We start from the raw sequence: 10301 nt of genomic DNA, 5'->3' as shown, positions 1-10301 counted from the left end.
TCTTTAAATTTCTTGCTGATGACTGGGCCCGGGTTCTGCTGGCTGCGAAGGGAAAAGAGAAAACTGAGAATTAAGTTTTTTAGTTTAAAGGGATCCTCCGATCCAAGTTTTTTTTATGTTAATATGTTGTTTCTGGATTTGCTGGTTTCCAACTGTTGCTTAAACTTGGGTTGCCCTGGTGATGCCAACAGTTTTTATGATGAACTTTTGTAGTATGATAGACATGATAGACTTCTACAATAGTTTAGATGGTTTTGTTCATAGTATTATGTTGATTACTTACATGCATAATTATTACTGTGGTTAAGTGAAACTTTAGTTTATTTTGTTAATGTCTTTTGCTGGTCTCTGCTGATAATGTGCTGGTTACCAGCTTTTTGGATGTAAGGGTCGACCCCCTTGTTTTTTGTAGCTTTTTGTTTCAAAAATATACTGCACAATTTTAATGGGAAACACACTACATAATTATAATGTTACACAATCAATTCCAATAACATTGTGTATAATTTTGTTTGGGTGAGATTTCTATAGATGCACTTTATTTTCTTCTCAATCCTCTTCTTCAAAATAGAAGCTTTAGTCCATCCATATACCCAAATGTTCAAAATAGAAGCTTTAGTCCCTCCATATACCCACATGTACTATAACTTTTGACTTTGTCTCACTCATAAAGACAAATGATTATGCCCGTGGCTAAACAAGGAAAATTTGCACTGGACGTGACAGTGTGACAGTGTCTTATGAAATTAATTTATAAATCACAAAACTACAGTTCTGTGATTTATAAATAAATAAATTAATTTCAGATACTGTCACATCTGGTGCAAATTTTCTGCTAGATAAGACCTATGAAAATGCACCTTATAATTTTTTTTTTTTTGGATTTGATAAAATATAATTTATTTTTTCTCAATCCATTTGCAAGATCCTGCCCCAATCAATATACACGGCACTATAATCTTGTGACTTACATCAGATGAAACCTCGCTTCCCAGCGATCGAGAACAAGAATGACGGCCCATTTTGAAAAATCCTCATTTCCACGAGTGCATCATGTCATCAGGATGATCTCAAGCTGCAAAATGGCGCGATTTACAAATTCACTCTTCCCTATTCTGTTCTGGGAGGCTATAGGAATCGGCGCTATTCCCCACAATTCAATACTGGCCGAAACACACGGACAAAATTTCACCCGTCTATTTTTAGCCAACGCTAAAACTGAGAAATCTGACAGATCACACAAACTGTTTAAAATCCGCGACACAAATCGAACAAATTCATGATCTCCTCGGTTCGATCTCCACAATTCCATGATTTCTTCTGTTTCTTATCTCTCTATCAATCACATAACTCTCTACCCTGCACAGCTATGGCGGACGAAAGGGGAAATTCCTCCTCAGCGGCACCTCTGCTGCCCAAATCCTCCCAATCGGAAAACACGGCGCTGTCGTCCGTGTGGAAATCGTTTGGGAATATGCTGATCGCGATTGTTGGCGCAGGGGTGCTCGGATTGCCATACACATTCATGAAAACAGGGTGGGTTGCAGGGCTTCTGATCCTGAGCATTGTTGCAGGCCTCACATATTACTGCATGTTACTGTTGGTGTGGACCAAGAGAAAGCTCGAGAACGACGGGTATGTGAAGATCGGCAGCTATGGCGATATTGCTTTCACCGTCAGTGGATCCACCGGGAAATTGATTGTGGATTGCATGATAGTGCTCAGCCAGGCGGGATTTTGTGTCAGTTACCTCATTTTCATTGGCAACAGTTTGTCCTCTGTATTATCCGGCCCGGAAAGCGGTGAGCCCTTGAAGAGCCCTAACCCTAATCCTAATCCTTATCTAGGGTTTCATGTGAATGCGCTCGGGGAGTACAAATTGGCCGGATTTGCTGCAAAGACCGTGTTGATATGGGCCGTATTCCCATTTCAAGTAGGTTTGAATGCGATTCGGGCCCTGACACATTTGGCGCCGCTCAGTATTTTCGCCGATGCGGTGGAGATTTTGGGAATCGGGGCAGTCATGGCGGACGATCTGGTCACTTATTGTAACATAAAAATGCCGAATTTGGAGGCATTTACGAATTTGGGGATGATTCCTTACGGCATTGGAGTGGCCATCTATTGCTTCGAAGGCATGGGCATGGTGGTGCCCCTTGAGGTTGTTGCTGATAAGAAGCACAGATTTGGGGGAATTTTGGCTCTTGCTCTCTTTCTCTCCACTCTCGTCTACGGGGGCTTTGCGTTCCTCGGCTACCTTGCATTCGGGGCAGACACCAGGGAAATCATTACTCTCAATCTAGGGAAGAATTTGATGACGGATCTGGTTCAGCTGGCGCTCTGCCTCAACTTGTTCTTCACCTTTCCTCTTATGATGAATCCCGTGCATGAGGTGGTGGAGAGCAGATTCAATGGAGCCCAATACTCTTTTCTCTTGAGGTCTCTCTCTGTTCTTCTGACCACCATTGTTGCTGTTTTTGTGACAAATTTTGCAGATTTTCTGTCGCTGGTGGGCAGCAGTGTGTGCTGTGCTTTGGGCTTTGTATTGCCCGCATCTTTTCACTTGATTGCTTGCAGGAGAGAAGACCCATGGTTTTATGTTATTGCTGATGTTCTCATCATTTGTGTTGGTGCTCTATTTGCAGTCATGGGGACCCTCTTGTCTGCCAAAAACATCTTCTTTTCCTCTCCCCCTCACCATTGATATGCTCACATTGAGTGCCATCAATCAATTCAATTGTATGCTTTAGTAATCTGTATAGGTTTTGTAGTTATTAGTTTCCCCCCGTTTCATATCGTAAGGGTTGATTCCGGATCAGTTGATTCATCAACTTTTCAGGTCAAATTCAGTGATCCATCTTTATATCTACATTTCCCATTACTTTCAGTGATTGATCTTTATATTAGATCACACTCGTGATCTATGCATATTGATCTCCGTTTCAGATCACATTTACTGATCCATTTCCATCTCAGATCACATTTACTGATCCATCTCCAGACTGAATGACGTTTTAAATCACGCAGTAATCCTTCTCCAAATTAATGAATAATTCGGTTCACGCTTTGTGATCCTATCTCCATGTTATAAAGCCAATTCATATCAGCAGAACTGTTTCCCAGTTTTTCAAGGTCATGGATGCAGACTGTACTTCCTTGGGTGCTTGAAGGTGCTTGAGTTGGGCATGACCGTGGTTGAATTAGGCATTACAGAATAATTAATAGTGAGGGGAAAGGCCTCATTAGCTAGCAAAAATGTTTTAACCTTTCGAATCTTAGTTCTCAACAAAATTTATAGATAATATGTAATATGCATTGATGGGTAATTTCTTAATTATGAAGTTATCTGTAATTTGAGTGATAATAATCAATTATCAAGATGATTTGTTTGTAGATGTATTTGAGCTTCATGTTTTCAAGGAGGTAATAAAATATGTTTCATAATTTTGATAGATTTTTGCAATCAATTATCATGATGTTTTGCTTGTAGAGGTGCCTTGAATTGATGTTCGGAAGTTTTTTAAGAGAGTTTACCTAAGGAAATTTGTAAGTATCCATAGTCACATAAAATAAAAAGGTCCAGTTCAATATGAATCATATGACTATAGTGAAAATATAATGCTTATTTTTGACATTACACTAGTAAGGATTATGTCTAAATCTTTCGATACACTACTATGATGTAGAAATTTAGTAAGAGTGTTTTTCTTAACCAAACTACACATTTTTGTTAGGTTTAAAAAATTGACAAATTCAAATTTATTTATTATTTTGGAATTTTTTTAACAATGTTTGTCATTGGGAATTCAATTGGTCTCTTTAGGAAAATCTTAAATGGACATTTTGTATCCAGATTTATTAATATTTTATTATAATTTTATAATAAGACTTAGTTATATGAATATATTCATGATGTGTAAAGATTTCTATCAAGATTCAACTATGTAGTTTCTAGTCAAATGCATTAATTGATGATATTAGATTTCTACAATATTTCACACAAATTAAAAGAACCCTTGATTGAAAAGAAACAAGTTGAATGGTTAAATTTTGGATTAATTTAGAATTCAAGGCATGACTAAACAAAGGAACCTTTGCCACTTTTTCATATGTAGTAATCCTAGCTTGCCACATTGAGACATAACCTTACAAAAGTGAAAATTTTAAAAAGATAGAAAGTGATGCACTAAAGAAAATGTAATTGAAAGTTGAATAGTTAACCTTCATCTACATGATAATAGAAGAAGGAAAAAATAAAAGAAAAGATAACATATGTTATTCATATTGCTCAAGGAAGGGTCACATAACAAACAAGTGTCCACAAGAATAAACAAAAACAAGGCCACCACCTTGAAATATACTTTCAAATAGTACCATGAAAGCTTCAATCAATATCCTGTTGATTTTCCATTAAATCAAATAATCATGAAATAAATTCACACATATTGATTTGAGAATACTATCATTGGGTGGACACCAATTACTTTATCTAATAAAATCATTGCAAAAGCCTTAGCTATTAGAATTAGACCCACTATCCAAGTTATTGTGAGAGTTGAGAGAAATGTTTTTCTAAGGGGAAGGTATATATTGGACAACCTAATGTTAGCTTGGGGAACCATGGAACGGGCTTAACAAACAACACAAAATGCCTTGGTTGTTAAACAAAATTTTGATAAAGCACATGATAGAATCTATTGGTCCTTCATTCTTAAAAAAAATACAATGGAAGGGCTTTGGACCCAAGATGCAAAAGTATGTTCAAATGTTGTTCAAAGATGCCAGTGGCCACCTTATTGTTAACAAAACAATGTTAAGTTCCTTTGAGTTACAACGATCTATAAGGCAAGGTTGCCCCTTATCCCCTTTTTTATACGTTCTCATAGCTGATGCCTTAGCCTTTCTCCTCCAAAAAGCATATCACATGAAGCTAATCAGAGGTATCTCTATTCCTCAAAACAAGGTGGTTATCAATTCTCACTTTACTGATGATGGTATGTTGTTCTTGCTTAATTCAAAGGAATTGAATAGAATTTTAGACATTTTAAATTTGTATTGTGTTGTTTGTGGTTCACTTTTATTGCACAACAAAATGAAATATTTGATGGTTCAACCTGGTGTTGCTCCAAATTGGATTCCTGACGAATGGAGGCAAATTAAACACGGAGAGATAACCATATCTTGGCATTCCATTTAGGCTAGGAGTTTTATGTGGGCTTGGTTTCTTAATAGAATAAACAATAAGCTATTTAACTTTGGAAATAAGTTTTTATCCTTAGCTGTGAGGTTTCACATTGCCAACAAAGTTCTTATTGTAGCACATGTGTATTACTCCTCTTGTTGGATGCCATCCAAACAACGATAAGAATAGTTCAACAAATTAATCAAAAAAATTTGTGGTCTAAGTGGGATGGAAATGGTGGATTCATTGTGGTTTCGTGGTCCCATTGCATTCAACCAAGAAAAAAGGAGGCTTTTGGCTTATCGATCCCCAAACACAAGGAAAGTGTCATGCTACTAAATAGATTATTAGAGCTACTAATGGGGAGGAGGCATGGAAAATTTTAGTTTGTCACCAAATAAAAGAAGCTACAATAAAAAATAAAGTGGAAAGATGCTTGTTGGATGGATAAATTGCTAATGGCTCTTTTCCTTAAAATTAGGGCGTCATTTCCTCTTCAATCTATTTGGAAAGCATGGCAAAGAGTTTGTTATGTTTTAGAGTGGAATGGCTCTTCATTGCAATATGGTTTTAGTTTTTCTTCAACTTAAATTTGGTGGAATAAGCTTATTAATTATCATAACCAAGTTTTGGCTATTTCCTTCCCAAGACAAGCACATTACTTATTTTAAAAGGGGATAAGACAATTTAAAGATCTTCGAGACTTTGATACACTTGATTGGGCTTCATGGGACAATGTTAAAACTTGTTATAGTTTAATTTACAAATATAAGCACTTTTAAATCTTTATTTAGTCATTAATCCCTTTCAAATTGACTATGAAGATTTGTACCTCAAGGGATTGTTACTTTTTTTAAGGATTGGAGGTTGTTAAGCAGTCACTTAAAAAAATTCCATATAAAGAAGATTTACTTTCACCTACTTCCTAGCTAGTATCATAATCCTCAACTAGATCATAAATAGAAATGTACATTTAGTTCTAAATTTTGGATTAAAATGAGGGCTCAAATATGGAAATCCAATGCTGATTTTGATACTCAAGTGCTATCTTGGAAAATTCTACATGGTACGCCACTAGTGAGGATAGAGTAAAATTTATGGTGTCCCAAACAATAGATTGTCCCTTTGTAATGGTGTTGAAAGTTTAAAACATATATTTTGAGATTGCCTATATGTCAAAAGGAATTTGTCTTCTATATTTAAAGATCCTACAACAATTTTTAATCGTGATTTGAATTAGAAGGAAACTATTCTTGGCCATGGCTTGCAGAATTATGTAATTGATAATTCCATTCGACATGTTCTTCTTAAAAGTATTTGGAAAAATAGGTGTGGTGCTATGTTTCTAACAATTTTCATCATTGATGAGTAGGAGATATTTTCCACAAGTCAAATTGTGATATTAATATCATGATTTAAATGTGTAGTCTTCGATTCAAACTCATTGACCCATATTTCATGGGTAGTGGTTTACACACCCATCTCCCATGACATTGAGTAGAACACTTAGCACTCATTGGATCTAAGTGATGCTCATAGAGGTGAAGCACCAGGACTTCTTGGAAGGTCACCCATGCTAGTATGGATCAATGAGTTTGACTCAAAAACTACATAGTTAAATCTTGATAGCAATATCACAATACGACTTGCTATGTAAAATATCTCCCACTTATCAATTGACAATCTTAAGGGGATATCTAATGAATGATTCATAAGGCACAACACTTGGAAAAGGTTTTTCAAATGGGATTGCAAGCAGAGTGGGTTTAGCCATAGAGGAAACTCCGTAGTTGATCGTGCTTGAGCTAGAGTAGTACTAGGATGGGTGACCTCCCAAGAAGTCTCAATGCTTCACTTTTGTGAGCATCACCTAGATCCAATGAGTGATAAGTGTTCTATTCATTGTCATGAGAGATGGGTTTGTGTAAACTGCTACTAATGAAATATGGGTCAATGAGTTTGATTCAAAAACTACAAAGTTAATTGTCACTAGTAGATTTGGTGTTAAATTTCAACCTTAATTTTTGACCTTATGCCTTTTTCCATTTGATTTTAACTTTTTTTTTTGTTAAGATCCTGAGTTGGTTGAAAATTCAATCAACATGAGTTTGTTTGGTAGAAATTTTGATCAAAATGGATTATAAACAAAAAGAGAGAGAAATGTGTGCCAAAGGTTTAATTTTCACTATGAGCTAATCACTTGTGGGCATGGGAGGACAGATTGAGCTTATTTCTCTTGTAAGTCATTGACCTTATGCCATTTCGAACATAGGTTATAAGTTGCAAGATTTTGAATGCAAGTGAATGACACTCTGAATGATTGTGCCTAGCAAGATCATCAAATCTTTTGGTGATTAGGATTTGAGATTTTAATGCAAGTGAATGAATCTCTAAATGAATGCATGAAATATTGAGCAATGTTTCTATGGTTAGGTTCTAATGGAGCATTTAAGGTGCCTCAATGAATTTCTTCCATATGGACCAACCATATTCACTCTCACCTCCTCTCTATTCATTACCCACAACTACTCTCCTATATTTGGTTAGGTGCCTCCAATGAGATTTGTTTTAGCCGCTCCTTTCAATGCATTGAAAATGATTATATGATTGGGTCATGAGACTTGCTAGAAACATTTCATTTATAGTCTTTGCATATAATTAAAAAAAAGGATTACATGTGTATGAATTTTTAAGCTGGCAATAGAGGCAGGTCGGGCAACATCGGGATAGTGAGAGCCATTTTTTCAATGCACAAATTTTCTACCACAAGATGCACCGGCAACAACCCATATAATTTTAGGGAACCCTTGCTGCTCTTCTTCAATAGTGTAGTGCCCCTTCGATGATGGCGTTGTTGTTTAAGAAGGAGGCATTCGAAGAAATTTATCTTGCAATGTACGAGAAGCTCAAAGCTCAAAAAAATTTCATCTATGTTTAATGAAAGAATGATTTCAAGCAATATAATTTTCTTGTGCTCTGATACACCTATATATTTGTGGGAATATGATTTGTGTTCAATAACGAATGATTTTGATCTCTTCTTTTTGTAGATTGTTGCTTGTGGAGTAGCAGTCATGACATACAATTTTGGTGCAACAGACTTTAAAAGATACACCTGTGTACAAGGAAGCTATTGAGTCTCAAGGATTGTTTGAAGAGGCACCTGAAACACCTAAAACTCTGTAAGAGGTATGCAACTCAAAATTAAAAGAATAGAAAGTGATTTTACTATCTGCATTTGAAATTATAGATTGCTAGACAATGGGCATTGAGATTATTTTGAGTTTACTTATTAATGATAAGATCTTGGCAAAAATTGAAGTCACTTGAGTGTCATGAACAAGGATGGGAACTTCATTCATGTGTGGATTATCTATAATAATCTATCATAGATTCAATTGACATGATCAATATCATAATCGTATATGAAAGATTCTTTAAATAAATTAGTTAATGAAATGAAAAATAGAATTCTATTTACTGAAAACAAATAATTAACAACATTTGAATAAATAAGAAAATATGATTTAACTAAATGAATAACCATATAAAATAATAAATTAATGATATAAATATGATTAAACAATAACTCATTCCTTCATAGATAAATGCATAAAACAATGATAACATGACAAAAATCAAACTTTGGTGACTGGAAGAATAACACTAGCATCTACTAAAATAGCCCCTAAATAGCTAAGATGATTGTGAAGCAATCTCAAATTTTTAAATAAATATATTAGAGATATCCGTGTTGGTAATTTCTCTTACAATAGAATCCAGTAGTTGCTACCAACTGGCCAACAACACTTGAATCATATTTGATTCTGTCAATGCATATATTTTACAACCAATTACATGAGCACACTACATCATGGGCCAATAAAAATATTACAATGATTTTTCAGCTAATGAGAAAATGACACTTGGTATATAATGAGATTAACTCCGCTTGAATTAGAATTTTCTGATTGGAGAAGACAACTTGGTGTCACCTCATCATCCTTATGCTATAGCTCCATTTGAGAAGATGTGTTTTCAATGTTGGTTTGTGCAATGTGGCTATTAAAACTACAAATATTTCTTTGTTAATCTTCATCTTCTACCTCCCAGACCCTACATCTTTGACCTTGCAAAACAAGGAGGGAAAAGAATCGAGTTTATTGAATGATAAACCTTGGATGTTTTCATAAGACTACATTGTGTTAGTATCAAAATAGGCCTTGGATCATGGATTGATTCAAGTTTCAAAGAAACGATCATTTCTCTTGCAACTCTTGAAATAAACTACATATCGAGCTAGAATAGATTAATCATAGATTGCCTCCAAGTGGAGGTTGGTTTCCTTCATTTCTTGCAAGTCTTGAGACATTAAAATCTAGGAATAAGCAAGTCTTTTAGTTCAAACGTGTTATAGATTTATCTCTTTTTAACCTTCCCATCAAACATTGAAATGAAATTGTTTATATTCAATCAGATTTTAGTTTCCCTAAGATTTTGACCTCCCTCCAATTATCATCCATGGATTCAGATTGCAATGTTGTAAATTAATCGTGAATATGTTGTACTAGAGAGTACATTGTTGCTAGTCCTAGTATAACTCATTTGTTTTAGTTTTCTATTTTAGGGTTGGAGGGTTGAGTTGATCAAAATAGTCCAAAAAAAAACTTAAAAAAGAAGTCTAAAGTTCGTCAAATTCTGCCTGGATTTTGCTGCTGATGTCAAAATTTCATAATCCAAAATTTCAAAAATTCCAAAAAAAAAATTTCATACATACCCTTAGTGTGCATTTTTTCATACTTATGTTTCAAAACATCCAAAAAAACAAAAACAAAGTGCATTTTGCATGCATCCCTTATACTTAGGTGCATTGGCATGCATCCCTCCAATTATCATCCATGGATTTAGATTGCAATGTTGTAAATTAATTGTGAATATGTTGTACTAGAGAGTACATTGTTGCTAGTCCTAGTATAACTCATTTTTTTTAGTTTTCTATTTTAGGGTTGGAGGGTTGAGTTGATCAAAATAGTCTAAAAAAAAACTTAAAAAAGAAGTCTAAAGTTCGTCAAATTCTGCTGCTGATGTCAAAATTTCATAATCCAAAATTTCAAAAATT

At 34.9% G+C, this 10301-nt stretch overlaps 1 pseudogene across 1 annotated transcript; it reads left to right on the top strand.

Annotated features, from left to right (window-relative positions):
* Positions 1-438: 438 nt before the first annotated feature.
* On the top strand, positions 439-3452 carry LOC149542605 (amino acid transporter AVT3B pseudogene; annotated as a pseudogene). Its single transcript, XR_016355481.1, has one exon. The product of XR_016355481.1 is annotated as an amino acid transporter AVT3B pseudogene (transcript).
* The last annotated feature ends 6849 nt before the right edge of the window (positions 3453-10301 follow it).

The sequence above is a fragment of the Cupressus sempervirens genome, chromosome 8 (genome assembly GCF_028749045.1).
Source record: "Cupressus sempervirens isolate cs-2001-9-10 chromosome 8, ASM2874904v1, whole genome shotgun sequence".
NCBI lineage: Eukaryota > Viridiplantae > Streptophyta > Pinopsida > Cupressales > Cupressaceae > Cupressus > Cupressus sempervirens.
Note: the sequence above shows the minus strand (reverse complement) of the source record. Positions and strands in the feature narration are given on the sequence as shown.